The sequence below is a fragment of the Microcebus murinus genome, unplaced genomic scaffold, assembly GCF_040939455.1.
Source record: "Microcebus murinus isolate Inina unplaced genomic scaffold, M.murinus_Inina_mat1.0 scaf001_hap2_Mmur4.0, whole genome shotgun sequence".
In the NCBI taxonomy this organism is placed as follows: domain Eukaryota; kingdom Metazoa; phylum Chordata; class Mammalia; order Primates; family Cheirogaleidae; genus Microcebus; species Microcebus murinus.
Window position 1 is genome coordinate 1,849,791 of NW_027438947.1, and position 26,504 is coordinate 1,876,294.

The 26,504-nt window shown below is 41.7% G+C and overlaps 1 pseudogene; it reads right to left on the reverse strand.

Moving 5' to 3' along the window:
• Positions 1-1,183: 1,183 nt before the first annotated feature.
• On the reverse strand, positions 1,184-1,949 carry LOC105857002 (dual specificity protein phosphatase 3 pseudogene; annotated as a pseudogene).
• Positions 1,950-26,504: the final 24,555 nt, after the last annotated feature.

Below are 26,504 nucleotides of genomic sequence, written 5' to 3' on the forward strand. Positions count from 1 at the left end.
AACAATGCCCTATATATATTTGGCCTATATATATTTGGCGCTCAAAAAGAGTTTAATTCCACAAACTTTTATCAGACACCCATGTGCTGGTGCCAGGGGCATGGCTGTGGACTACCTCTCTGCCCAGAGTGACCCTGAAGATAAATAATATTTCACCACTTTTCATGACAACAATAACATAAAGTCCTAACAAGACTGTGTCCAAAACACAACTCCTATATTCTGGCAAATGTGCACACACATGAGTGCTAGTGCATTCTGGTATTATCTTTAAAAAGTCTTTTAAAAGGTTGTTTGCTCTACCACCAATAAAGGATCCATTTGGCCACTCTGCCATGTCTCTGAGTCTCTCCAGGGACCCTCCACTGGCACCTGTAAGTGGGCAGGGTGTGTGCCTGGGACCATGTTTCCGAGAGGCACACCCCCACATGCACCCACACGCACACGCTGTCACTGGCCAGCTTCCTCCTTCGGGTCTAGGAATAGCAACTGAGACAAAAAGCAGTTAGCACAAGTGGCTTGGGCTCACCAAACTATAATTCAGGACAAAACCCTTGTAATTCTCCAAATGGTGGGGTTTTTTAATAGGCTGGACTTCAACACCTTGTTTTCTAAAAATGAAAAATAAAACCATGCCCAAAGCATCGCTCTTCTAACAGACAAAGTGACTGAGAGAGGTCCAAGGGACATAGTCCAAAGCCGTGGTTTCTGAATTCAACCATCCAAGGATTCGCATTTTAAAAATTCTATGGATTTAGGAGAGTCTTCCAGGAGAATTTGTTGCCCACCCAATTAACCCCAAGGAAATCATTAAAATGCAGCCTCCTGTGGGAATTTCCATCCACTACCAACAGACAGACACCCCCGCCCCAGCCTCAGAGCTTGTGACGGAGAATCTGCCCGTGTGCGGGGTGTGGAAGGCTGCGGGGACACCAGGGGCACAGACGTGGTGGGAGGGGGCCTGCGTTTGCATAGTTCCTTTACTAGGGCTCAGGTGCCGAGGTTGCCTCTCAGGAGAGGATTTGGGGGTGAGGGAGGGGAGGTTGCGAGGGGCCCCTGCGAGCATCTCTGGCCTCACACTCCCACAGACCTCCTGCCCTGGGCAGGAGAAGCATGCAGGCCATAGGCCCTCGCCCGCTGAGCCCCCACCCCAGGAAAAAGGACATAAGTTACAACAGGACAATCAGGGAACGAGGATGCCCTCCTCAGCAAGCATCTTTATGTGCTCCCCAGGGGGAAAGTGGCCCCGGACTGTGTAGGGACAGACTTGTGGGCACGTGCCTTGTGATGCTGGGAGCGGGGTACAGTGTGTTTCCTAAACATGGCGGCTTGGGACACCTTCAACCAGGCCCCCCCCTGGCAGACCTCTCAAGAGGAGGGAGCGGGGTGCCCTAGAGTTTCAATTTCCCCTCCTTGACTAGTCTGTCATTGAGCTGGCAGAGTTGGGCCAGGAAACCATCGTTGGGGCCGATCTCACCGTTCTGCCTCATGATGCTCACGGCAGACTTGACGTCCATCTTCTGCTGCAGCATAAGGTACGCGATGACGAGAGTCGGGGAGCGGCTGTAACCCTCGCGGCAGTGGACGAGCACCTGGCCGTTCTTTTGAGCCAAGGCCTGCTCAATGAAGTCTGCAGCCCTTTCGAAGTAGGCGCTGAGGTTGAACTCCTGCGTGTCGTTGGCCTTGATGCCCAAGTAGGTGATGCCAGAGTCCTTGTAGAAGCTGGCATTGGTGTTGACGTGCATGAAGGACCTGCCCTCAGCAGCGTTCAAGACATGGGTGATACCCAGTTTCTGCAGCTTGGGGATATCCTGAGCGACAGACGCGTTGCCCACGTAGATCCTCGGGGTGACCTCGTTGCAGGGCTGGCTCAGGAGGCTGTAGCAGCCTCTGCCATCCGAGAGCAGGTCATTGAGATCTTGCACCTAGAGCTCAAACCAGGCCGACATGGAGCCTGCCGGCCCGCGCGCCCCTTGTTCAGTTCTTAAAAGTTTTTATTTTTGTTTTTGTTTTAAACAGGATGCAACTTAAAATTTCCTTTGCATCAAGGTATATGCAAAACATTGATGCAGTGCATCATAAATTGAAAGTTTGTATTTAATGAGGAGGTGATTTACACTGTACTTTTGGTGTTTTTTTGGAAAAGTTACATTTAGATCTATTCTGGAGCTGTTCATTTTTAACAAATAAAATGTTACAGGTTTCACATGATTTATTCTTAGCTATAAAGATTGAGTTGTGGTTTTTAGATTGTTTAGTGTTACAAAGAACTTTGTAGTGATTATTTATATTTGTAATTTTTAGGGTGTGAAAAGCTACCTAGTAGCTAAATGGATAAATCAATCAAGACTCTCCGATTAGCATCCCTCTAACTGCCTTTTTATGATTTTATCCACAGCTCCAACAAGTGGTATCCAGGAGCAATTAAAAAAGAGAATAAAATTTACTTACACTGTGGAATATTAGGTTAGATGAGGCTTTAGAGATCACACAGTTTAAACCTTCTTTCTGTATCTTAGTAAACTGAGTCCCAACGTTTTCAAGACGTGTGTGTTATAGTCCTTTTTTGAGCTCAGATCTAATTCTCAGTTGATAATAAACTGCTTCTCTGAATTGAACACCAACAAAAAGATTAAAAATTAGAAAGATTAGGAAGCGAGTGTCATGGTCCTCTTTCTGACTGTTTTTCCTGTTCCTGGAGATTTGGTTATTTCTTAATTGCTGTCAGGCCTATGGCAGGTGATGTGATCTTTGTTCCTGAGATGTGGTTTGGGGCAGGAAACAGAGGCATGGAGTTTACCCCCATGCAGTCTGTCTGGGAGTTTCTCAGGACCACCCCGAGGCTGTAAAACATTCTAAAAGCTGTGAGCTGGGGAAATGTAAAGTGAAAAATTTACATTTCTTTTCTGGGCTGCTTTAGGTGTTTGTGTAAACAGGGTCCCAGAAGGTGCCTGCTAATTTGGGAGAGAGATAACGAAGAGCAGGGAGACCTCAGAATAGATTTTTAGCTGTTATTAGAAAATTGGAAGATTCAAAGCTGCCCTAATATCCCCCTTTCTGTTGTTTAAATTAAATTTTTATGTAAAATGAGGTCAGAAGTTGGGAAAATGAGCAGAGACCTTTCTTGTGTAGCTTCTTTGAGCTGAGGAGCAGCGTAGAGAGCTTTTTATGGAGTTCATTTATGAAAAGGGAGGGAGTTGAAAAAGGATGATCTTTAAGTTAGAATAGAGGCAGGATGGGGTTTTACTGGAGAGAAATATTTAGAGCCCGAATTTAGTTTCATATGAATATCACTAGATAGTGGTGTCAAGGGAAAAAAGCCAAACTCTGCAAAATAATTTTAAAGAGATTTATTCTGAGCCAAATTTGAGGACCATGACCTGGAGCCACTGTCAAGAGGCCTTGGGCAAGTGGACTCCTTGTGGCTGGGTTACAGTTTGGTTTTTATACATTTTAGAAACAGGGGTTACGGGTAAAGCCATCAGTCAATACATGGGAGGCATACATTGGTTTGGCCCAAAAAGGAAGGCCGTCTAGAAGTGGGGGCTTACAGGTTATAGGTGGGTTTAAAGATTCTTCGGATTGTAATTGGCTAAAGACATGAAGCTTTGTCTAAAGGCTTGGAATGTTTTAACATAAACTGTTTACCAGAGATGAGTCACCATTTGTTGCATAAATTGAGGCCTGCAGGTTTGTCTTGCATACCCTTAGGCCTATTAATGGTTTACAAAGGAAGTCCCCAAGAAGGGAGGGGGGCATGATAAGGCATATCTGCCTCCCTCCTTCAGGCAGGCAACTTTGCCCTAGGATATTCCTTTGGCCACGAGGGGGTCCATTCAGTCAGCCTGTGGGGGGCGGATTGAGCATTTTAGTTCACAGCTGAGAATGTAGGGTTTGAAAATGAGAGTTGCAATAGAGCCACTAGGGGCCTTAGTTTAGAGTTTAAGATCACACATGGTGAGAAGAGCTCACAGTTTTGAGAAGGTGGAGGATGTCTTGGACTGCAGGCAGATAGAGATGTCATAGAGTGCCCATAGTGGGAGGACAGAAAGTAAGGTTATTATTATTAGGGTTTCCGGCATGATCAAAGGACTGACTGGTCTGGTATGTAAGTTAGCTTGTGCAGGCATTCATAGAGTGAGAAGTATAAAGGGGAAGCAAAGCACAATAAGTATTCATGTATGCCACAGCATGTTATCAGAGCCTGGTATCCATGATGGGCTGGACTTTCAGGGAGCTCGTTGTGGGTGGAAGCAGGTTATGAAGGGCTTATAGGTTTGAGTCCTGAGAGATGACTCTCTGACGGGATTTCCAGAAGCTTAGCTGTATTGAGAGAATTATTTAAAAGATTGAAGGGGACCCAGTTTGTCCTGAGTGAGGACTGAACTCTGATTTTTTTCTTTTGCTAAAAACTCCTTCCTAAGGAGGCCAGCTGGGTCAGGCTGACAAACAGTAAATTCCCACTAAGCGGCTTTTGTTAACCAAATGAAACAGTGGTTTACTTCCCGACCTGATTCTGGTATGGCATTAACATCACCTAAAAGATAAGAAGCCCCTGTCTTAACTCAAGCATCCTAGCAGATGCCTATCATAAATTTAAAATATCTTAAGTCAAGCACCCTAGCATATGCCTATTCTTAAATTTATAGCATCTTAAAACATCCTAGCAGGTGCCTATTGTAAATTTAAAATGTCTTCCTGTCTGGACCTCCCAGAGTGTCCACAACCTTATCTTAAAATAGGCATATCCTTTCTGGTCTTCTAGATAAAGTCTACTCTCTCAGCCAATTGCCAGCCAAAGAATCTTTAAACCCACCTATAACCTGTAAGCCCCCCCCCCCAGCTTCGAGATGTCCCACCTTATTGGGCCAAACCAATGTATGCCTCTCATGTATTGATTAGTGACTTTGCCTGTAACCCTTGTCTCTCTGGAAATGTATAAAACTGAACTGTAACCCAGCCACAGCGAGCCCACTTGCTCAAGGCTTCTTGAGAGTGGCTCCAGGTCATGGTCCTCAAATTTGGCTCAGAATAAACTTCTTTCAAATATTTCAGGGCTTGGATTTTTTCCGTCCATGTGAGAAATCCTAAGTAAAATCTAGTCTCTAGGCTGTAAGTGCTGTGGTCCCTTTAAGAAAACATCCAGTAAGTTTTTACTAATGGCAGGTAGGTGTTAGGTGGGGTTGGTGGAGAAAGACAAGGGAATCAAAATAAATTTATGAATTTTTATCTCATGAAATCAGTTTTTACATTTTTATATGTGTGTCTCTTTTACAATAGCCCTTAGGCCCAGAGAGGATGATAAGGTTGGGCCAGGTGGAATTAATAGTTTAAGTCTTGGAAATAACCCTGTTATTTACTTAATACTACTTCAGTGGTTTTGGAAAGTAAAACAAGAGAATTAATAATGTTTAAAATAAAAAGTCATAACAATTTTAGTTCTTTCTATGACATTTTACAAAGAAGAAAATTTTGGATTGCAGTTGATTATAAACTGTTGTTTAAGACTCAGAGCAAAACAAAAATCATCCATGGATGGTAAAGATTTCACAATAGTCATGGTTACATATATAAAGGAGATATGGATATTTTTTGTGACACATAATTTAGTGTGTGTGTATATATATATATAGTTATTATTGATAATATATCAAGGCTTACTAGAACTTTAGGAATTTCACATAGCCTTGGGGCAGTTATTTATTAGATCAAAGTAATATTTTAAGAAAACTTTGTTGTATCACATACTAAATTTCTTCTCAAATTTCCTTTATAAACTTTATTCCAATCTGCACAGACCATCTACCAAACATGTTTAAAACTTTCTGTTTTGTCCTAATTTTCCCATTCTTTAAATAACCTGTCAGTTAGAATTTAAAAAATTCCATACATGATCCTTTCTTACCAAAAATATATTTCCACACTCATTGCCTCTTTACATCTCTTTTTGTTATTCACAAGTTACTATTTCATTTTTAATGACATATTTGATGTAAGCAAATTAATTAGAGATCTTTTACATATTTTGGTAGGGAAATATTACATATACATGGTCACACAAACATATAGACAATTTTAGGTGAAGTAAGGCAGAAAGTTTTATAGTTTGGAATGAGGACTGAACTCTGATCTTTTTTCTTTTGCTCAAAACTCCTTCCTAAGGAGACCAGTTGAGTCAGGCTGACAAATGGTAAATTCCCACTAAGCAGCTTTTGTTAACCAAATAAAGTGGTGGTTTACTTCCCAACCTGATTCTGGTATAGCATTAACATCACCTAAAAGATAAAAAATCCCTATCTTAACTGAAGCATCCTAGCAGATGCCTAACTTAAACTTGAAACATTCTCCTGTCTAGACCTCCCAGAGTGTTCAGACCTTTATCTTACATTAATGATATCCTTTCTGGTCTTTTAACTCTCTCAGCCAATTGCCAGCCAAAGAATCTTTAAACCCACCTATAACCTGTAAGTCCCCCTGCTTCGAAATGCCCCACTTTTTGGGGCCAAACCAATGTATGCCTCTCATGTATTGATTTATGACTTTACCTGCCTCTCAGAAATCTATGAAAACCAAACTGTAACCCAGTCACATCCTGTCCACTTGCCCAAGGACTCTTGGCAGTGGCTCCGGGTCATGGTCCTCAAATTTAGCTCAGAATAAATCTCTTTAGAATTATTTTAGAGAGTTTGGCTTTTTTTCCATTGACAGGAAGCTCAGAGCATATCAAGGAAAAAGTTACACATAAAGTTTCAGTTAAGTTTTTCTATAAGTCTGAGGAAGTAAGCCATAAGATCATTTCCCAGTGGGGGTAATTGAGAAGTACAAAAGGGGGCGGGCAAATACTTTATCTCCCAGGAAACAGAGAAACTGTGGAATACACAGGGAGGTTGTAGTTTACCTTTCACTCTGATGATGGGGGTAGGAGAGGGAAATAGAGGCCCTGAAAATTCAGAAAGAGCAGAGGATGTGTCTCCAGTGTTTTTACTTGTGCCAGAGAGTTACCTATGCCTTGGCCATCCTGGTGTGTCAAAGTTCAGTATGCCTGTTTGATTGAAGCCATTTCAGAGGGTCCATGGGTATGGAGGATGTCCATCCAGGGTGGGGCAGCCAGTTCCGGAATGTTGGTGTGATCTTCCCATTTTAAGAAGAGGGCAATTGCTTTTCCAGTGACCTTCTTTTGTGAGAGGGGACAGGGTCCTGGTAGAGCCCATTTTCTGGGACATTTTACTCTAGGGACCCAGAGTCCTATTGGAGGCAGGGCTCCATTCCTGTAGAAGGATCTGGTCTTGTCGTCTACTTACCTGGGGCCTTTTGAGTGACTCTCTGGAAAAAACTCCTTTACAGGGCAGCCACAGTTTTAAAAACTTTTGTTTTGCTTTGTTTTGGGGGATGTTGCCAGTCCCACTCTCCTTTTCCTTTACCTCTCCTAATCTTGGTTATTAAAGACCCTGAAGGCCAAGTTTAGGAGACTTTTTGTGGGGTTTGAGGGTCTTCATCTAATTTTTTGGAGCTTGAACCTGATGTCAGACTCAGACTGGGAGATAAAATGCATATTGAGGAGTAAAGTTCCCTCAGCAGTTTCTACATGCCAGGTCAGATAATAAGACTAAGTTAAATAAAAAAAAATGTATCTGCATGATGCCTTCCACACCAGCCACTTCCCTGAGGAGGTACAAACCACTGTGGTAGAGTCTGTGTGTCTCAGGACTTGAGCATATCAAAAGCTAGTAGTAGGAGAGCTGGGAAGAGGTCAGGAGCAGGTTGAAGGTTAGGCTGAGGGAGTTCTGTTTGGGGATACCTGTCCAGGGTGGGTAGAGCTGAGATCCCAAGAGTCAGGATCTGAGGTTTGAAGTTGGTAGTTGCTGCAGGCCCTGGAAGTTCAGCTTCAGTGTGGGCTGCCCCTGTGGGACTCCAGATGTCTGGAGCAGCCAGACTTCCATTGAGAACCTCAGCAGGTTGGGAAAAAAATAGGGGAGAAAAAGGAAGGACTACACACAGTGCAGCTGGGCCTAACCTGTTATTCACTGCCAACATCTTTTTACTAAGATTGAAAACATCCTCCCTCTAGGCCCAGGGACTATTATGGAAGAAGGGGCATGTGAGTTTAGACCCTTCAGATCAAGGAGAGACACCCAGAAGCCCAAACAAATACTAATTGAGAAACTGTCTCTTTGGCCTTGTGGGACAGACACCCCAATTGGGGTGGAACGTACACCCCAATCATGAAATTTTCCTGTTTCCCTTAGAGTTTTCTGAGAATAATTGTTCTCAGTTTTGGGGTTTATGCAATAGATGATGTAACAAGAAATTGATCAGCCACATTAGGACAAATTATTAAAGAGTCTAAAATATTATGACACAACAAAAGCCTCTAAATCCCTTAGCTTAAATGATTAACAATGCTTATGTTTGCTAAAAGTCTACAACTAAACCCAAAAATACAGTAGCTCAACACTTGTAGATGAATTAATTTTGTAGCCTTGCCTTTTACATTTTGGTTTTTACTCTTATGCTGCCTAGACAGTTTTAATGTGGTGCTGAGTGCCTGTCTACCTCCAGTCCTGACTTGCCTAAAACATTCAATTGACTGTAAGCCCTTTTGACTATTCAGTCCTCTTAGACATAAGGGTCCTATCAAGGACCTTTCAGTATTTTAAAAGAATATACAGAGAAGGAAAAAAGGAGGGGGGGGCTGCTGATGAGGTAGTGGTTACATGCTTATAAGGCCCAGGAAATCTACAGTTTACATAAAATAAGGGATTGAAGTGTTAGGTAGACAGCAAGGAACCTCTGGCACCCCCCGAGGACAAAGGCTGGCACCCCTGAGGACAAAGGTGGGCACTCTGAGCAACTGCCACACCTGGAGGAGGAAGGAACACCCTACCAATCTGCCAATCAGAACTTAGCACACCAACTGCAAAAATAATTCAGAAATACAATATAGTCTGGAAAGTGACCTAGAACAATCTAAGTTAAACTATCATGTCATTAGCTTAAATCTACATTGTGGTTCACTCCCCCAAATAGGTTTTCAGAGTGGCTCATAGGAGATCACCATGTGCAGTAAGACTCAGATCATATAACTTCCAGCTGTCCATCAAAGTTGTTTGATGGTGATGTCTGAACCATGAGGAGGGCCCAATTCAGACAGTATAAAACAAGACCCCAAACTATAACCAAGACCTTTTTGTTATGACAAGGGATCCATTCTCATCTATGGCAAGTGTATCCTGCTCTTGCTCTGTAAACCTATATCTTGCTCTTACTCTATACCCTATCTTTCTCTCCTCAATAAACCTCATTTTGTGCTTACATTGCTTTCAGTGTGTCTGGTAATTCTTTGGCAAAGAGCACACCAAGAACTGAGAACAGACTGCTAACTAAACAGAAGGAAGAATCAATTCTGTAGATGTCCCTGGGCAGGTGAAAGAATGTTTGGTTCTGTCTTATCTCCAGTATTGTTAACTGTAAGATAAACTTGTAACTCATTATTGATGTGGAATAGAACAGGCTTTAGATTTAGGTGCTAGACATAGGTATAATTTATATGTCCTTGCTTATGGGAGATTAGCAAGAAATTTCCTTAATGAATGATCTGTGGGGCCAATTCTTCACAGGTGCCTGAGGTCTTTACCTTCTCTTTTGTATAAAGAGTTGGGAGTGGCCCCTAGTCTTTGAGTTTCTTTTTACAAGGGCAAGATGATTAATGCTTAGTAGTGTTTTTATTGAAAGTCTATATTTTATTTAGAGGTTAACATTTGCTTTTCATTAGGATAGTTTCAGTCTCATGGGTTAGTCAAATGCCTGTGGCTTTTCCAGACTGAGGTTGCAATCTGTTGGTGGCTCTACAATTCTGGAATCCTGGCAGCAGCCTCACCCCCTGCATCTCCAGTAGGTATTGCCCTAGTAGGACTCTTTGTAGCAGTTTCAGCCCCAAATTTCTGGTCTATATTTCCTTAAGAAAGACTTCCTATGATGGCTTTGCTCCTGTAACAAGTCTCTGCCTGATATTTTTCTTACACACTTTGAAATCTTGGTGGAGAAAGTCATACCTAAACACCTCCGTAGCTCTTGCATTCTGGCATTCTGCAGGTCTGCAGCATTAACACCACATGTATGTGGACGCTACCATGGCTTACACCATCCATTCTCTGGAGCATTGGCCCAAGATATAGCTGGGGACACTGAGCCATGGCTGCTGCAGCCAGAACAGCTGGGATGTGGGGAGCAAAGTCCCAAGTCATCACAGGGCAGGAGCACCCAGGGTTTGTCCCCTGAAAATATCCTGTCTTCCTAGGTCTCAAAGCCTATGATGGGAGGAGCAGCCACAATATCCTTGGATTCCTCTCCTGAAAATGTTCTTTCATTCTCTACCAAATGGCCAGGATGCAAATTTTCCAAATTCTTATGCTCTGCTTCCCTTTTAATTATAAATTCCATCCTTAGGCCATGCTTTTGCTCCCAAGAATCTTACTTATACAGTTAAAAGTAACCAAGCATTTGTCTGAATACTTTGCTACTTAGACATTTACTGCCAAATAGTCATCACTTATCCATTCAGCCTTCCTGCAAAGTTCTAAGGCATTGATACAATGATGCCAATTTCTTTGCTAAAGTGTAACAAGGATGGCATTTGCTCCAATTCCCAATATCTTTCTCCACATTTCCATCTGATACTTTGTCAGAATGGCTTTTGTTGGCTATGCTTCTATCAACATTTAGTCACAACCACTTAATCATTCTCTAAGAAGTTCCAGGTCAGCTTCTTAGTCCTCACCAGAACTGCCGTTACTGTTCTGTTCACTGCAATACAGGCTTTTTTTCACCCTGTCTTTCCACATTTTGCAGCCACTACCCATTACCAAGTTCCAAAGCTACTTCCATATTTTCAGGTATTATGGGAACACCTCACTCTTCAGTACCAATTTTCTGTCTTAGTTCATTTTGTGTTGCTTTAACGGAATACCTGGGGCTCCGTAATTTATAAAGAAAAATAGGTTTACTTAGCTCACAGTTCTAGTGGCTGAAAAGTCCAAGATTGGGCATGTCAATGGGAAAGAAAATAAACTCTGTAAAATAATTTTAAAGAGATTTATTTTGAGCCATATTTGAGGACCATGACTGGAGCCATGCCTAAGAAGTGGTTGAGCAACTGGACTCACTGTGGCTGGGTTACAGTTTTGTTTTATACATTTCAGGGAGACTGGAGTTATAGGTAAAGTCATAAATAAATACATGAAAGGCATACATTGGTTTGCCCCCAAAAGTTGAGATATCTCAAAGCAAAGTGGGGGCTTACAGGTGGGTTTAAAGACTCTTTGACTTTTAATTGGTTAAAAAAATGAAGCTTTTGTCTAAAGGCTTGGAATGTTTTAAGATAAGGAGCTCTATTAATCAGAGACAAGCCACCAGACATATACTTGTGTAAAGTGAGGACCTGCAGGTTTGTCTTGCATAGCCTTAGGCCTGTTAATGGGTTACAAAGTATATCTCCAAGAAGAGAGGGGAGCATGATGAAGCATTTCTGACCTCCTAACTTTTGGCAGACAATTTAGTTTTAGTATATCCCCTTGGCCTAGAGGGGGTCCATTCAGTCAACCAGATTTTATTTTCCTTCACAGGCAGCTGCATCTGGTGAATGCCTCAGGCTGATTCCAGTCATGACAAAAGGCAGAAAAGCAGCAGCTGGATACAAAGAAATCACTTGGCAAAAGAGGAAAGAATGCAGAAAAACTTAGAAAGCAGTACTTTTTATCAATAACTGACTCTCAGGAACTAAACAATTTATATGAAATGGAGAACTCACTCACCCCTGAAGGAAGGCATTAATTTATTCATAAGTGATACATGGCCATGAAACAAGCAACTGCCACTAGGTCCACCTCCCAAAAGTGCCACATTGGGGATCAAATTTTAACATGTTTTGGCAGGGGCAAACCACATCTAAACCATAGCAATTCCCTAGTATTTTTTAAATTCTATTGAAATATGGAATTGTTCTGTTAAATGAGTTCTAACAGCATGTTTGTGTGTGTGTGTGTGTGTGAGAGAGAGAGAGAGAGAGAGAGAGAGAGAGAGAGAGAGAGAGAGAGATTAAGTGTTTTCTACAAATGAGATTATGTCATGTAGAAAAAGATCATTTTACTTCTTTCTTAACAATCAGATAGCTCTTATATCTTTTTCATGCTTAATTTCTCTTATTAAAACTTCCAACACTTTGTTGAATAGAATTGGCAAAGCAGCCACCCTTGCCTTGATCTGACCTCAGATGAAAAGCATTTGTTCTGTTACATTGGGTATAATGTTAGCTATGCGATTTTCATATATAATAGTTATATTTTGAGGTAGTGTCCCTCTCTATTTTATTGAGTGTTTTTATACTGGTATGGTTTTCTATCTTGTCAAATTTTTTCACTGATTCAGATTATCATCTTTTTCCTTTAAATTCTGCTGATGTAATGAATTACACTGAATTATTTTCCTTGTTGAAACATTCCTTTTTACCCCTGTATGTTGTTATAGCAATTGTTACAGTGGGTGGTCCCAAGGACAAACCCAGTGGCACACGGAGAGTTGGAGAATCAAAGTTTATTTGCCAGCAGGCTCACAGGAGCATTGCCACCAAATTCTGAGCCCCATCTACCTAATTTTCCCACTTTTATTAAGTTGGAGTGGTCCAAGGGGTGGGATATCAGATGACTAATGCCCTCCAGGTAATAGGTTAGTTGATGCATCAGGTAATAGGTTAGTGTTATGTTGATGCACCAGGTAATAGGTATAGTGTTATGCTGATGTGTCAGGTAATAGATTAGTTGTTGGTTCAGGTAATAGGTTAATATTATGCTGATGCAGGTCTTCCATGAGGGGTGGGGGTCTCAGGTGCCTGATGAGTCAAGTAATAAATGGGGGTTTTCCTTATCATTGTCCCCTTTGATGCCCTTATATGTCTACTATAAAGCATCATTTGCCAGTGAGTGATAGCCTTGTAAGGCCATTATGTGAGCTGTTGCTCTCCAGGTTACAGTTATCTCTATGAATTTTATAATCGTGCTCAATATGCAGGGACCTGTAATGGTGCCAGTCCAGTATTTCTTTCCCCACTGTGGCACACCTGAGCCTGACTATAACATGTCTTTGTCATGTAGGTGTGGACTGTGAAACCTCGCGTGGTCCAGAAGCCTCCAGTAATCCCATTAGTGGAGGGAATCTAAGTCCTACCATAACAAGATTCAGGGCAGAGGTTCTCTGCCATAGTTGTTAGGGCCAGTGCCTCAACCAGGAGGACGGTAGGGACTGAGGCTGGAGTAGACATCCTATAATGAGCCAAAATACCACAGTTAGAGATGCCCTCTGCAGTCCAGTCCAATCTCCCGGAGCTACTGAGAAAAGTCTAATCCCCAATAAAGTCACTACAACCCTGATGAGGGCCAGGGTCTGTGGTCCCATTTACTACTGTTCATCCCTGGGTGTGGCTGTCCTCTTTGGGAGATGGTTAAGCTGGATCTTTAGTGGGTTCTGCTGGTCCTGATGTTCAGTCCAGAGATGAGTTTCATTGTCTGGTTCAGCCTTTTTCACCCAGGAGTGATGGATCCACAGAGTGATACCTGCAACTTTAACAGCAGTGAGAATAACTAGTATCACAATATGGGGACCCTTCCAGGTGGGCTCTAAGGGTGTTCTTTTCCAGTCCTTTACCCAGACTAGATCCCCTGGCTTGTGGGGATGGACAGTGAGACCTAGTGCATTAGGGTTTTTTTCTAGAATGGTGTGGTGGATATGGTGCATAGTTTTGGCTAAGGCTTGGAGGTGTGTGTTTATATTCAATTCCCCCAGTTGTCTAATGTCTTCCCTTAATTGCTTGATGAATGGGGGAGTTCTACTGAACTGGATTTCAAAGGGTGAATATCCTGTGAACACCAGTGTGCACCTGACTCTGAACAGGGCTAGACTTTGCATATCTACCCAGGGTAATTGTGTTTCCTGACATAGCTTCTCTAGAGTGGTCTTGAGGGTCTGGTTCATGCGCTCTACTTTCCCTGAGGTCTGTGGCCTGTAGGCTGTATGTAGTTTCCATTTGATTCCTAATGCCTTGGTGAGGATTTACATGACCTCCGCAGTGAAGCTTGGTCCATTGTCACTGCCAAAGGAGAGTGGCAGACCATACCTGGGGATGATTTCTCTCAATAGAAGCTTTGCCACATCCCTAGCCTTTTCAGTCTGGGTAGGGACTGCTTCCACCCAGCCTGAGAAGGTACATATCACTACCAGCAGGTATTTATAGCCCTGACATGGTTTTACTTCTGTGAAATCAACTTCTACATCCTCGAACAGAAAGGCTCCACTGTATTGAATTCCTGGGGTGCATCTCGGCCTGACCACTGCATTGTTTTTAGCACAGGTCTGGCAGCAGTCACTCACTGCTGCAGAGATGGATGGAAGTTTGGCGATATAGCAGTATCAGGCGAGTAGCTGCAAGATGGATGTTTTCCCTAAGTGAGTCAGGTTGTGATGTCAGGAGACAATAGAGCATGCTAATTTATTGGGGGTAAAGATTTTATGGTTCTGTAGGTGCCACCACCTGTCTGTGTCCTTCTTGTCCTTCTCCTGCTTTGCCCACTGGTTCTCTTATGGGGTATATATACTTCTGTTCTTCAGGCCACTCAGGTGGGTGCCAACAAGATTTGGCATTGGGTTGCAGCATTGTCCTCTGAACATTCTTGGGTAACTGCATTTTTGGCTGCTTGATCTGCCAGACAATTGCTGGTGGCAATTGGATCTGTGCCCTTTTGGTGCCCTTGACAGTGGATGACTGAAATTTCTTTTGGCTCCCAAAGTGCCTCCAGCAGTTGGAGGATGTCATCCCTATTTTTGATATCCTTTCCACCTGCAGTCAGCAGTCCCCTCTCTCTGTATATTGCCCCGTGGATACCTATTGTGGCAAAGGCATACTTAGAGTCTGTGTATATATTTGTCCTCTTACTCCAGGCATACCTGAGGGCTTGGATGAGGGTCCATAGCACCGCCCTTTGTGTCAACCACCCTTGGGGCAAAAGAGCTGACATGATGACCTCATCTATTGTGGTGACTGCGAAGCCCGCCAGTCGTTTCCCATTGTGGATATAACTACTGCCATTTGTGTAGAGTTCTAAGTCTGGTGCTGGTAGAGGACTGTCTTTCAGATCTGGCCAGCTGGAATAGACCTCCTCTACCACCTTGGTATAAGCATTGTCCAAAGGCCCTGGTTTTATGGGTAAGAGGGTGGTGGGATTCAAGGTCTGCACAGTCTCCTGGATGACCTGCGGATTTTCACATAGCAATCCCTGGTATTGCGCTAACCAGTTACTTGAGAGCCAGTGCCCTGAGGTGTTCATTAGAAATATTACTGAATGAGGTACTCACACATGGAGGTTTTTTCCCAGTGTGAATTTGTCTGCTTCCTTGACTAGCAGGAGAGTGGCCACCAGTGTGCAGAGGCAAGACGACCATCCTGCCACTACTGGATCCAATTGTTTTGACAAGTAAGCCACTGGTCTCTGCCACGGGCCAACAGTTTGAGTCAAAACTCCCAGAGCCAGTTGTTTCTTCTCATGTACAAACAGGTTAAAGTCTTTGGTGCGGTCCGGTAACCCTAGTGCGGGGACTCTTTTTAGTAAGTCTTTTATTTCCTGGAAAGCCCTTTCCTGACTCTCCGCCCATTCCAATTCTTTGTTTTCAGGTCTGTGTAGAGCTTCTTACAGAGGCTTGGCCTTAAGGGAGAAATGGGATCTAGATGCGGCAGAAATCAGCTGCTCCAAGGAATTCTCTGAGTTGTCTCTGACTGGTAGGCCTGGGAATTGTACAGATGGTGTGCTTACGCTCATGTCCCAGTATGTGGCACCCCTGGATGATGTGGAAACCCAGGTACTTCACTTGTTGTCTGCAGATCTGTGCCTTTTCCCAGGAGATTTTGTATCCTTTGTCAGTGAGCAATTGGAACAGGCACTGTGTTCCCTGGTGACAGTCTTCTCTGGTTGGGCTTGCTAGAAGGAGGTCATCGATGTACTGTAGAAGTGTGCAATGGGTTTCTTCTCATGGAAAGGAAAGGATGTCAGTGACTAAAGCCTTCCCAAATAGAGTTGGTGAATTTTAAAATCCCTGTGGTAGTCACGTCCAGGTCAGCTGGTTTCTCCTTCTAGTCTGAGGATCCTCCCACTTGAAGGTGAACAGGGGCTGGCTCTTTGGAGTGAGCTGCATGCAGAAGAAAGCATCCTTTAAGTCCAGGCAGGAGAACCAGGAAGCATCAGGAGGAATGAGGCCCAGGAGGGTGTATGGATTCGGTACCACTGGGTGGAGGGTCACTGTGGCCTCATTAATCAATTGCAGGTCTTGGACAGGCCGGTATCCACCTCTGCTGGGCTTTTTGAGTGGCAGGAGGGGAGTGTTCCATGGCGATGGGCATTCCACTAAAACTCCCTCCTGCTTAAGCCTATCGATGTGTTCCTGGATTCCCTCTCGAACCTCCCTGGGAATAGGGTACTGTCTTCTCCTGGTAGGTTTGGGCCCCGGTTTCATCTCAATCACCAGGGGTGCATGTTGGTGTGCAGGACTGAGGGTGGCAGTTGTCCTCTGCCCATATCAATGGAAAATCCTGCTTGAAGTCAGGCAGGTTCTGTTCCTCTTTGGCCTTGTCATATTGCTTCCATTCCAATTCCCAAGACAGGGTGAGAGTCTCTGGGGCACTGAGCATGAGGCTTGCTGTACCTTCTGGGTGGAAGGTGATCTGGGCTTCCAGTTTGCCCAGGATATCTCAACCTAGGAGGGGAACAGAGCAGTCTGGTATGTATAGGAATTCATGTACTATCTGGTGGCCCCCAGATCTGGCATATTAGGGATTGGCAGAAGGGTTGAGCTATTTGAGCTCCAGTGGCTCCCACAATAGTGGTTTCCCACTTTGTACAAGTGGAGCACTGGGATTGCTACCACTGAGTGTTCTTCCCCAGTGTCCACCATGAACGTTATTGGTTGGCCCCCCCACTTGCATTATGACCATAGACTCCCAGGGGCCAAGAGTCAAGGAATCTGGTCGGTCCTATTCCAAGTCGACCCCGGTGAGACTGATGAAGTCCTGGGTCTCTGGCTTCTGCTGGAAGCCCTTGGACAAGTTCCTGTTTGGCGGTGGGCGGTTTCTTTTGTTGGGGCATTCATGCTTTCAGTGACCAAACTCCCTACAATAGGTGCACTGGTCAGGCTTCAGGGTCCCTCATTTCCGGGGTCCTCCTTCCCATGGCAGGCCAGGTATCTTGTCTGGGTCAGGTCTTCTGAGGGAAGTGGCCAGGAGAGCAGTTTTCTGTTTCATTTTCTTGTCATTCCCCCTCTGGATGGTCTGCTCCCAATTAACATAGACCTTCTGGGCCACTTTCATCAGCTGCATGATGTTCATTCCTGCAAACTCGTCAAGTTTCTTGAGTTTCCATCGGATGTCAGTATAGGACTGCCCAACAAATGTGGCCTGTCACCATCTGCTGATTTTCAGCTGCCTCTGGGTCGATGGGTGTGTAGACTCAGTAGGCCTCATAAAGGTGCTCATAGAATTCACTCAGTAATTCCTCCGGCTTCTGGGTGATCAGAGCGACTTTGTTTATGTTGGTTGGTTTTCTGGCTCCCTTGCCGACCCCGGGGAGGAGAGCTTCTCAATACCTTCTGAGTGCCTCTCGCCCACTCGTGGATTTGAAATCCCAATCTGGGTAGGTCTTGGGTGCTGCTCTGTGTTCCTACTGCTCTACGTCCAAGGTCTCTGCTGGAGCCTGGTCCTGGAGCCACCTCCGGGTCCCACCTACAATCCCTCACTATTCTTCCATGTTAAAAAGGGTCAAAAGAAGCTGGTGGCAGTGTTCCCAAGTGGGATGATGGGTCTGAAAGATGGATTCTAAGAGGTCAACGAGGGCTTGAGGTTTTTTGGAGTATGGCTGGGTGTGGTGCTTAGAGTTCAGAAGGTCAGTGGTGGAGAAGGGCTGGTAGTACAGGACTGGCTGCATGAACCCATCATCCATAACTTGCATTGGACCTCGCACCTCATGCAGGGTTGAAGACTGAAGTTGGGGCCTGAGCTGACTGTAGTGGGTGGGTGATGGGAGTGTCAGCACCTGGTTTGTCCGGAACTGGTGGCAGGGATACTGACGGTGGGGTGTCTCATGGATTCAAGAGTACTTGAGGAGGTGTCACGGTAGGATTGTAGGGCTGTGGTGATGGATCCTCTTCAGGAGCTTCCTGAGAGATGGGTTTGGACAGTTTGGAGTCTCTGATCCTTTGGGCCACAAAAATCCTGCTCTTTCCCTTATTAGCATAGAATCATACCCAAGGGAGCATGGTCTGAGCAATCTCTAGCCATAAATTTATGTAAGGGAATTGGTCAGGGTGGCCAGGAGTCCCAGTCACAATTCTCCAAACTGCTCACATGGTGGGGAGGCCTAAGGTTCCTGCTGCGAGCCAGTTGACCCCAGATGTGGGCCATTGCTGTTTACAGAAGGCCCTAAGTCTACTGGGACTCAGTGTGATGCCGCAATCTCTCATGAAACCCTTCTTAAAAAGTTCTTTAACATGCATTTAAGGATTTTAGGCTAGATTATGTGCTACCCATCCTAGACCCTTGAAGGGTGTCGCAGCTTAACAGACAACGCGGGGGGGGGGGCGGTTCTCTCAGGTGCTCACCTGGCTGCATCCCTCTTGGGAACTTAAACGCATCTTGGCGAAGGTGTACCCATATAAACTCTGGGCCTGGTCACTCACTTTAGGGGAGTTAATCACCGTTATGCCATAAGATGTTGCTATATAACCACAGGTGAGGACCCACTCAAGTTCTGTAGCCGTAGCCATGGAATCACAGTCACTCTTCACTTATTCTTCACTCACTCACTCAGACAGGCAGAAGTTCCACATTTTCACCCTGGGAATTTCCTGCACTCAGGAGGTGATCAAGTTCCTCTTCCCTTGTCTGACGGGCCTGACTCAGAGGGGTCCCGGGACCTTACCTGGTCCTATGCCTCCAGACTTGATTTTACTTGTCCTTCCCTCTGGCATGTCCGGGTGGGAGCTCCCAAGGAGTGAAGATATTCCACAAAATGGCGGTTGGGGCCGGTTCGCTTCTGATGCCCAGGTCCCACAGGTCGCTGTGTCTGTCCTTTAACCGGTGGCTTCAAGCGGCCAGCTCAGTCGGTTTTCCCTGTCAGGGAACCAAAATGTTACAGCAAGTGTTACAGCCGGTTGTCCCGAGGACAAACTGAGTGGTGCAGGAAATCAAAGTTTATTTGCCGGCAGGCTCATGGGGGCATTGCCATCAAAGTCTGAACCCCGTCTACCCAATTTTTCCCACTTTTATTAAGTTGGGGTGGTCCAAGGGGTGGGATATCAGGTGACTAATGCTCTCCAGGTAATAGGTTAGTTGATGCGTCAGGTAATAGGTTAGTATTATGTAGATGCACCGGGTAATAGTTTTAGTGTTATGCTGATGTGCCAGGTAATAGATTAGTTGTTGGTTCAGGTAATAGGTTATATTATGCTGATGTGAGTCTTCCATGAGGGGTGAGGGTCTCAGGTGCCTGATGAGCCAAGTAATAAATGGGGATTTTCATTATCATGTTGGCACATTTTTATATTTTATTTTTTATTATTTCAAAGTACTATGGAGGTACAAATGTTTTGGTTACAAGAATAGCTTTTTTAATGCTTGAGTCAGGGTTATAAGTCACCCAGATAGTCACCCATTGTACACATTAGGTAGGTTTTTCCCCTCCCCTTGTCGTGACTCCCCCCTGACTGACTTCCATTGAATTATACTTCCCTCTATGCACATGTGTGCTCATCGTTTAGTTCTCCAATTTAGTGAGTACATGTGGTGTTTGTTTTTTCATTCTTTAAATACTTCACTTAGGATAACAGCCTCCAGTACCACCCATATCATTGCAAAAGTCATTAAGTCATCCTTCTTCATGGCTTAGTAGTATTCCATGGTATACATAAGTCACATTTTATTAATTGGCTCATGAACTGATGGGTACTTGGGTTGATTCCACATCTTTGCAATTTGGAGTTGTGCTGCAATAAACATTTGAGTGTGGGTGTCTTTTTGATAAAATGACTTCTTTTCATTTTGGTAAATACCCAGTAGTGGTATTGCTGGATTGAAAGATAGCTCTACTTTTAGTTTTTTGAGTAATCTCCATACTGTTTTCCATAGAGGCTATACTAATTTGCAGTTCCACCGACAGTGTATAACCATTCCTTTCTTTCTGCATCCATACCAGCATCTACAGTTTTGGGACACTTTAAATAAAACCCATTTTCACTGGGGTAAGTTGATATCTCATTGTGGTTTTAATTTGCATTTCCCTAATAATTAGGGATGTTGAGCATTTCTTCGTATATTTATTGGCCATTTACCCATCTTCTTTTGAAAAGCTTCTGTTCATGACATTTGCCCACATTTTGATGGGGTTGCTTTATTTTTTCTTACTGATTCACTTGAGTTCTTTGTATATTCTGGTTATTAGCCCTTTATTAGATATGTAACATCTGAATATTATCTCCCATTCTCTAGATTGTCTGTTTGCTCTGTTGTTTATTTCATTGGCTGTGCAGAAGCTTGTTAATTTAATAAAGTCATATTTATTTATTTTTGTTGTTGCTGTGATTACCACTGGGGTCTTGTTCATAAATTTTTTTCCCTAGGCTGATGTCTATAAGAGTAATTCAAATGCTTTCCTCTAAAATTCTATGGTTTCATGCCTTACATTTAAGCCTTTTATCCATCTTAATTTAATTTTTAGGAGTGGTGAGAGATGTGGATCCTGTTTCATTTTTCTGCATGTGGCTATCTAGTTGTCCCAGCACTATTTATTGAACAGGGATTCTTTTCCCCAGTATATATTACTGTCTGCTTTGTTGAAGATCAGTTGGCTCTATGTGGATGGTTTTATGTCTGGGTTTTTTGTTCTTTTCCAGTGGTTTACATCTCTATTTTTGTGCCAATACCAGGCTGTTTTGGTTACAAGGTTAACCTTGTAGTGTAGTTTGAAATCTGGTAATGTGATGCCTACAGATTTGTTCCTTTTGGATATTTGGGCTCTTTTCATGTTCCAAATGAAGCATAGATTTTCTTTTCTAGATCTGTGCAATATGACATTGGTAAATATCAAATAGTCATGGTGTGTAACACTTTTAATATGCTGTTATGTTTGCTAGTATTATTTTGAAAATTTATATACATCACTATTGACAGACAATTCTGGCCTCCTAAAATGAGTTAGTAAACATTCCGTCCTCTTCATATTGCTGGAAGAGTTGGAGAAGAATTGATGCTTATTCTTTAAATCTCAGGTGTAATTCACCAGTGAAGCTATGTGGGCCATGGATTTTGCTTATTGGATATTTTGGATTATGTATTCAAACTTCCTACTTGTTAGAGATTTGTCAAAATTTTATATTTCTTTTGAGTCAGCCAATGTAATTTCTCTGCCTCTAAGAATTCATCCACTTCATATAGATTATATAACTTGTTTATACACAATTGTACATAGTACCACTTTATAACCATTTATGATTTTTTTTATGATGCTATCAGTTTTATTCCTCTCTTTTTCTTCTTAGTAAGTGTAGCTGAAAGTCTCTCAATTTTGGTGATCTTTTCAGAGATGTACCTTTTGGTTTCACTGATTTTTCCTATTGTTTTTTCATTCTCTCTTTTTTTATAATTTGGGGTTTTTGTTTTTTTATATTTTATTTCAGAATACTATGGGGGTACAAACATTTTGGTTACATATATTGCTTTAGCCTAAAGCGAAGGCTACAAGTATGCCCTTCCCCCATACAATGTGTTGCACATTTATTTGTTCTAAGTTTACCCACTCCACCATCCCCCTCCCACCTGACCAGTACCCAATGAATATTATTGCCATGTGAACACCTTAGTGTGCATCAGTTAGTACTGATTTGATGGCAAGTAAGTGCTTGTTTTCCCATTCTTCTGATACCTCACTTTGAATGAAGAGCTCAAGCTCTATCCAGGATAATATAAGAGGTGCCTGTTTATCATTGATTTTGTAGTTGAGTAGTATTCCATAGCATACATATACCACATTTTATTAATCCACTCATTTACTGATGGGCAATCTCACTACTAGGCATCTACCCAAAGGAAAAAATAACATTCCATAATAAAGACATCTACACTTGAATGTTAATGGCAGCACAATTCACAATTGCAAAGATGTTTTTACATTCTTGATTTTACTATTCTCTGTTCTAGTCCTTCTACTAGCTTTGGATTTCATTTGTTTTCTAGTTCCTTAACAGATAATTCGAACTGTGCATTTGAGAGCTTTCTGTTTTTTTAAGTGTGTTTACAGCCGTATTTTTTCTTTGTAGCCCCCCTTCCTCTTCATCTTATAGGTTTTGTTCTTTTCAATTTCACATGTCTCAAAATATTTTAAAATTTCTCTTGGTATTTCTTCTTTGACACATTGGTAGTATATGAGTGTTTTGTTTAATATCTACCATATTTATGATTTAGTTTTTTTGCCACTGTTAATATCTATATTTATAACATTGTCATTGGAAAAGATAATTTGTATAATTCAAATATTTTTAAATTGGTTAAGACTTTTTGTGTGCCCTAATATAATCTATCCTGGAGAATCTTGCATATGCACTTGAGAAAAATATATTTTCTTTAGTATGGTAGAGCATTCTGTGTATGTAATTTAGATTGAATTTTTTCATAATATTATTTAAGTTTTGCATTTTCTTATGGTTACTTTGTCAGGTTGTTCTACCTATTATTGAAGGTGACATGTTGGAGATTCCTACTATTATTTTAAATATGTTAATTTTGTTCCTCAATTCTGTCACTACTTGCTTCATATCCTTTTGGAGATATTTGGGTGTATATTTGGGTGGTGCATGCATGATTCTAATTTTTATATCTTCATAGTGATTTAACACTTTCATCAATATATAATGTCCTTAATTGTGCATTGTACCACTTTTTGACTTAAATTCAATTTTGTCTGATATTATTACAGACACCACTGCTCTCTTTAGGTAACTATCCGCATGGACTATTTTTATACATCCTTTTGCTTTTAAGCTATATGTGTCCTTAAATGTAAAGTGACTCTTGTGTGGACAACATATAGCGTGCTGCATTTTTAAAATTCCATTTATAATCTCCAAATATTTTTAATTTTTATTTATATGCACTATTGGAACATATTTATGGGGTACATGTGATATTTTGGTGCATGCATAGAATACATAATGACCAAGTCAAGGTATTTAGGATAACCATCACCTCAACTTTTTATTATTTCTATGAGTAGAAAGCATTTTAAGTTCTCCTTCCTAGCTATTTTGAGATATAGCGTATATTGTTGTTAATTATCTTTACCCTACCTTGCTATCAAACATTAGAACTTATTCTATCTAGCCATGTTTGTACCCACCCTTTCAACCTCCCAACATAGTCTTCCCAGGCTCTGCTAGCTATCAGTCTACTCTCTATCTCCATGAGATCAACTTGTTTAACTTCCAAACATCAGTAATAACATGTGATATTTGCCATTCCGTGCCTGGCTTATATGACTTAACATAATGACCTCTAGTTCCATCCATGTTACTAAAACAGGTTTTCATTCTTTTTTATGGCCAAATAGTATTCCATTGTGTATATATACATCAAATTTCATTTATTCATTCTCCTGCTAATGGAAACTGAGGTTCATCCCATGTCTTTGCAATTGGAAATAGTGCTGCAATAAACATAGAAATGCAGATATTCCTTTGATACACTAATTTTATTTTTGGATTAATAACCATTAACAATATGATTATAAAATTGTTTGGTAGTTTGTTTTTTTTGTTTTTTTTATTTTTTGAGAAATCTCTTTACTGCTTTCCACAGTTTATACTAATTAACATTATTACAAATAGTGTATAAAAATTACCTTTTCTCAACAATCTCACTAGCACCTGTTGTTTCTTGTTTTTCTGGCAATAGCCATTCTAATGGAGCTTAAGATGATATCTCATGGTGGTTTTGACATGTATTTACCTGATCATGACTGATATTGAGAATTTTCTATATACTCATTGGTTATTTGTATGTCTTCTTTTGAAAAGTGTCTATTCATGTTCTTTCTCCATTTTTATGAGATTATTTATTTTTTTTCTGTTAAGTTATTTGTGCTCAAAGGGTCTATTCTGGATGTAAGTGCCTGGTTAAATGAATAGTTTGCATATGTTTTCTCCAATTCAACAGGATATCTCCTCGCTTTGTTCATTGCTTTGTTTACTATGTACAAGATTTTTTGTTTAATACAATTTCATTTGTCTACTTATGTTTTTGTTGCCTGTGCTTTTAAGGCCTTCACCATGAAATCTTTGCCTAGAATACTGTCCTTGAGTGTTTTCTCTATATTTTCTTATAGGATATTTATAGTCTTGCATCTTATGTTTAAGTATTTAATCCATTTTAGTTGATTTTTCTATATGGTGAGTAATAGGGATTTAGTTTCATTTTTCTACATGTGTATATTTAGCTTTTCCAGCATTATTTATTGAAGAGGGTGTCCTTTCCCCAATGTATGTTCTTGGTGCCTTTGTTGAAAATCTGTTGGGTGTGAATATGGGAGTTTATTCTAGGTTCATTATTCTGTATTGATTTTAATAGGAATACCATGCTGGGTTTGTTACTATAGCCGTATTAGTCCATTTGTGTTGCTGTTGAGAAATGCTTGAGGGTAGGTAATTTATAAAGAAAAGAGGCTGCTTTCACTCATGGTAGAAGGTAGAGAGTAGCCAGCATGTAGAGATCAAACATGGTGAGAGAGAACAAGAGAGAAAGGGGGGAGGTCTCACACACTTTGTAACAACCAGCTTTCAAGGGAACTAATAGAGCAAAAACTCACTTATTAACAAGAGCATGGCACCAGACCATTCATAAGGGTGCCACCTCCATTACCCAAACATCTCCCATTAGGCCTCAACTCCAACATTGGGGATCAAATTTTGAAATGAAGTTTGGAGGGATCAAATATCTAATCTATAACAATAGCCTTGTACATATTTTGAATTCAGGAAATGTGATGCCTCTAGCTTTGTGCTTTCGGCTCAAGATTGTTTTAGCCATTTAGGCTCTACTTTGGTTCATAAAAATTTTAAGATAGTTTTTTTCTCTTCCAGTAAAAATGCCATTGGTATTTTTATAGTGATTACATTGAATCTGTAGGTTTTTTGGATAATATAGTCATTTCAAGCATATTACTTCTGATACATTACATGAGCATGGATGTCTTTCCATTTGTTCATGTCCTCTTCAATTTCTCTCATCAGTGTTTTCTATTTTCCTTGTTGGGGTCCTTCACTTCATGGGTTAAATGTATTCTTAGGTAGTTTTTTTGAAGCTATTGTAAATGGAATTGACTTCTTGATTGCTTTTTATCTATTTTATTACTAGAATATAGAAATGTTACTGATTTTGTATGCTAATTTTGTATTCTGACAAATTACTTAATTTGTTAATCAAATCTTATAGTTCCTTAATGGAGATGTTAGACTTTTCTAAATATTGGATCATGTAACCTACAGGGAGGGATATTTGACTTCATCTTTTATAATTTGAAGACTTTTCTTTCTTTTTCTTGATTGTCCTCCTATGAATTTCATTGGAGTGGTGAAAGTAGACATTCCTGTCTTGTTCCAGTTATTAAGCTGAAAACTATTCTGTTTCTCTTTTATTTTTAAAAATTTTATTCAGTATATTATGGGGGTACAAATGTTACATACATTGCCATTGCCCCCACACACACTCGAGTCAGAGCTTCAAGTGTATCCATCCCAAAGTTGGTGCACATCGCACACAATATGTATGTATAAACCTTCCCCTATCTCCACCTGCCTGACACCCAATAGATGTCATTCCTATATATCCATTTAGGTCTTGATCAGTTAACACCAATTTGATGGTGAGTGCATATGGTGCTTATTTTTCCATTCTTAGGATACTTCACTTAGTAGAATGGGGTCCAGCTCTATCCAGGTAATACAAGAGGTGCTAGATCACCATTGTTTTTGTGACTGAGTAGATGTCGAGGTGTGATGGCTCACACCTGTAATCCTAGAACTCTGGGAGGCCAAGGCGGGAGGATCGCTAGAGGTCAGGAGTTTGAAACCAGCCTGAGCAACAGCGAGACCCAGCTCTACTAAAAATTAAAAAAAATTAATAGGTCAACTAAAAATATATAGAAAAATTTAGCCGAACATGGTGGGGCGTGCCTGTAGTCCCAGCCACTCGAGAGGCTGAGGCAGTAGGATTGTTTGAGTCCAGGAGTTTGAGGTTGCTGTGAGCTAGGCTGATGCCACGGCACTTTAGCCTGGGCAACAGAGCGAGACTCTGTTTCAAAAAAAAAAAAAAAATCCATGGTGTACATATACCACATTTTATTAATCCACTGCACATTGATGGGCACTTTGGT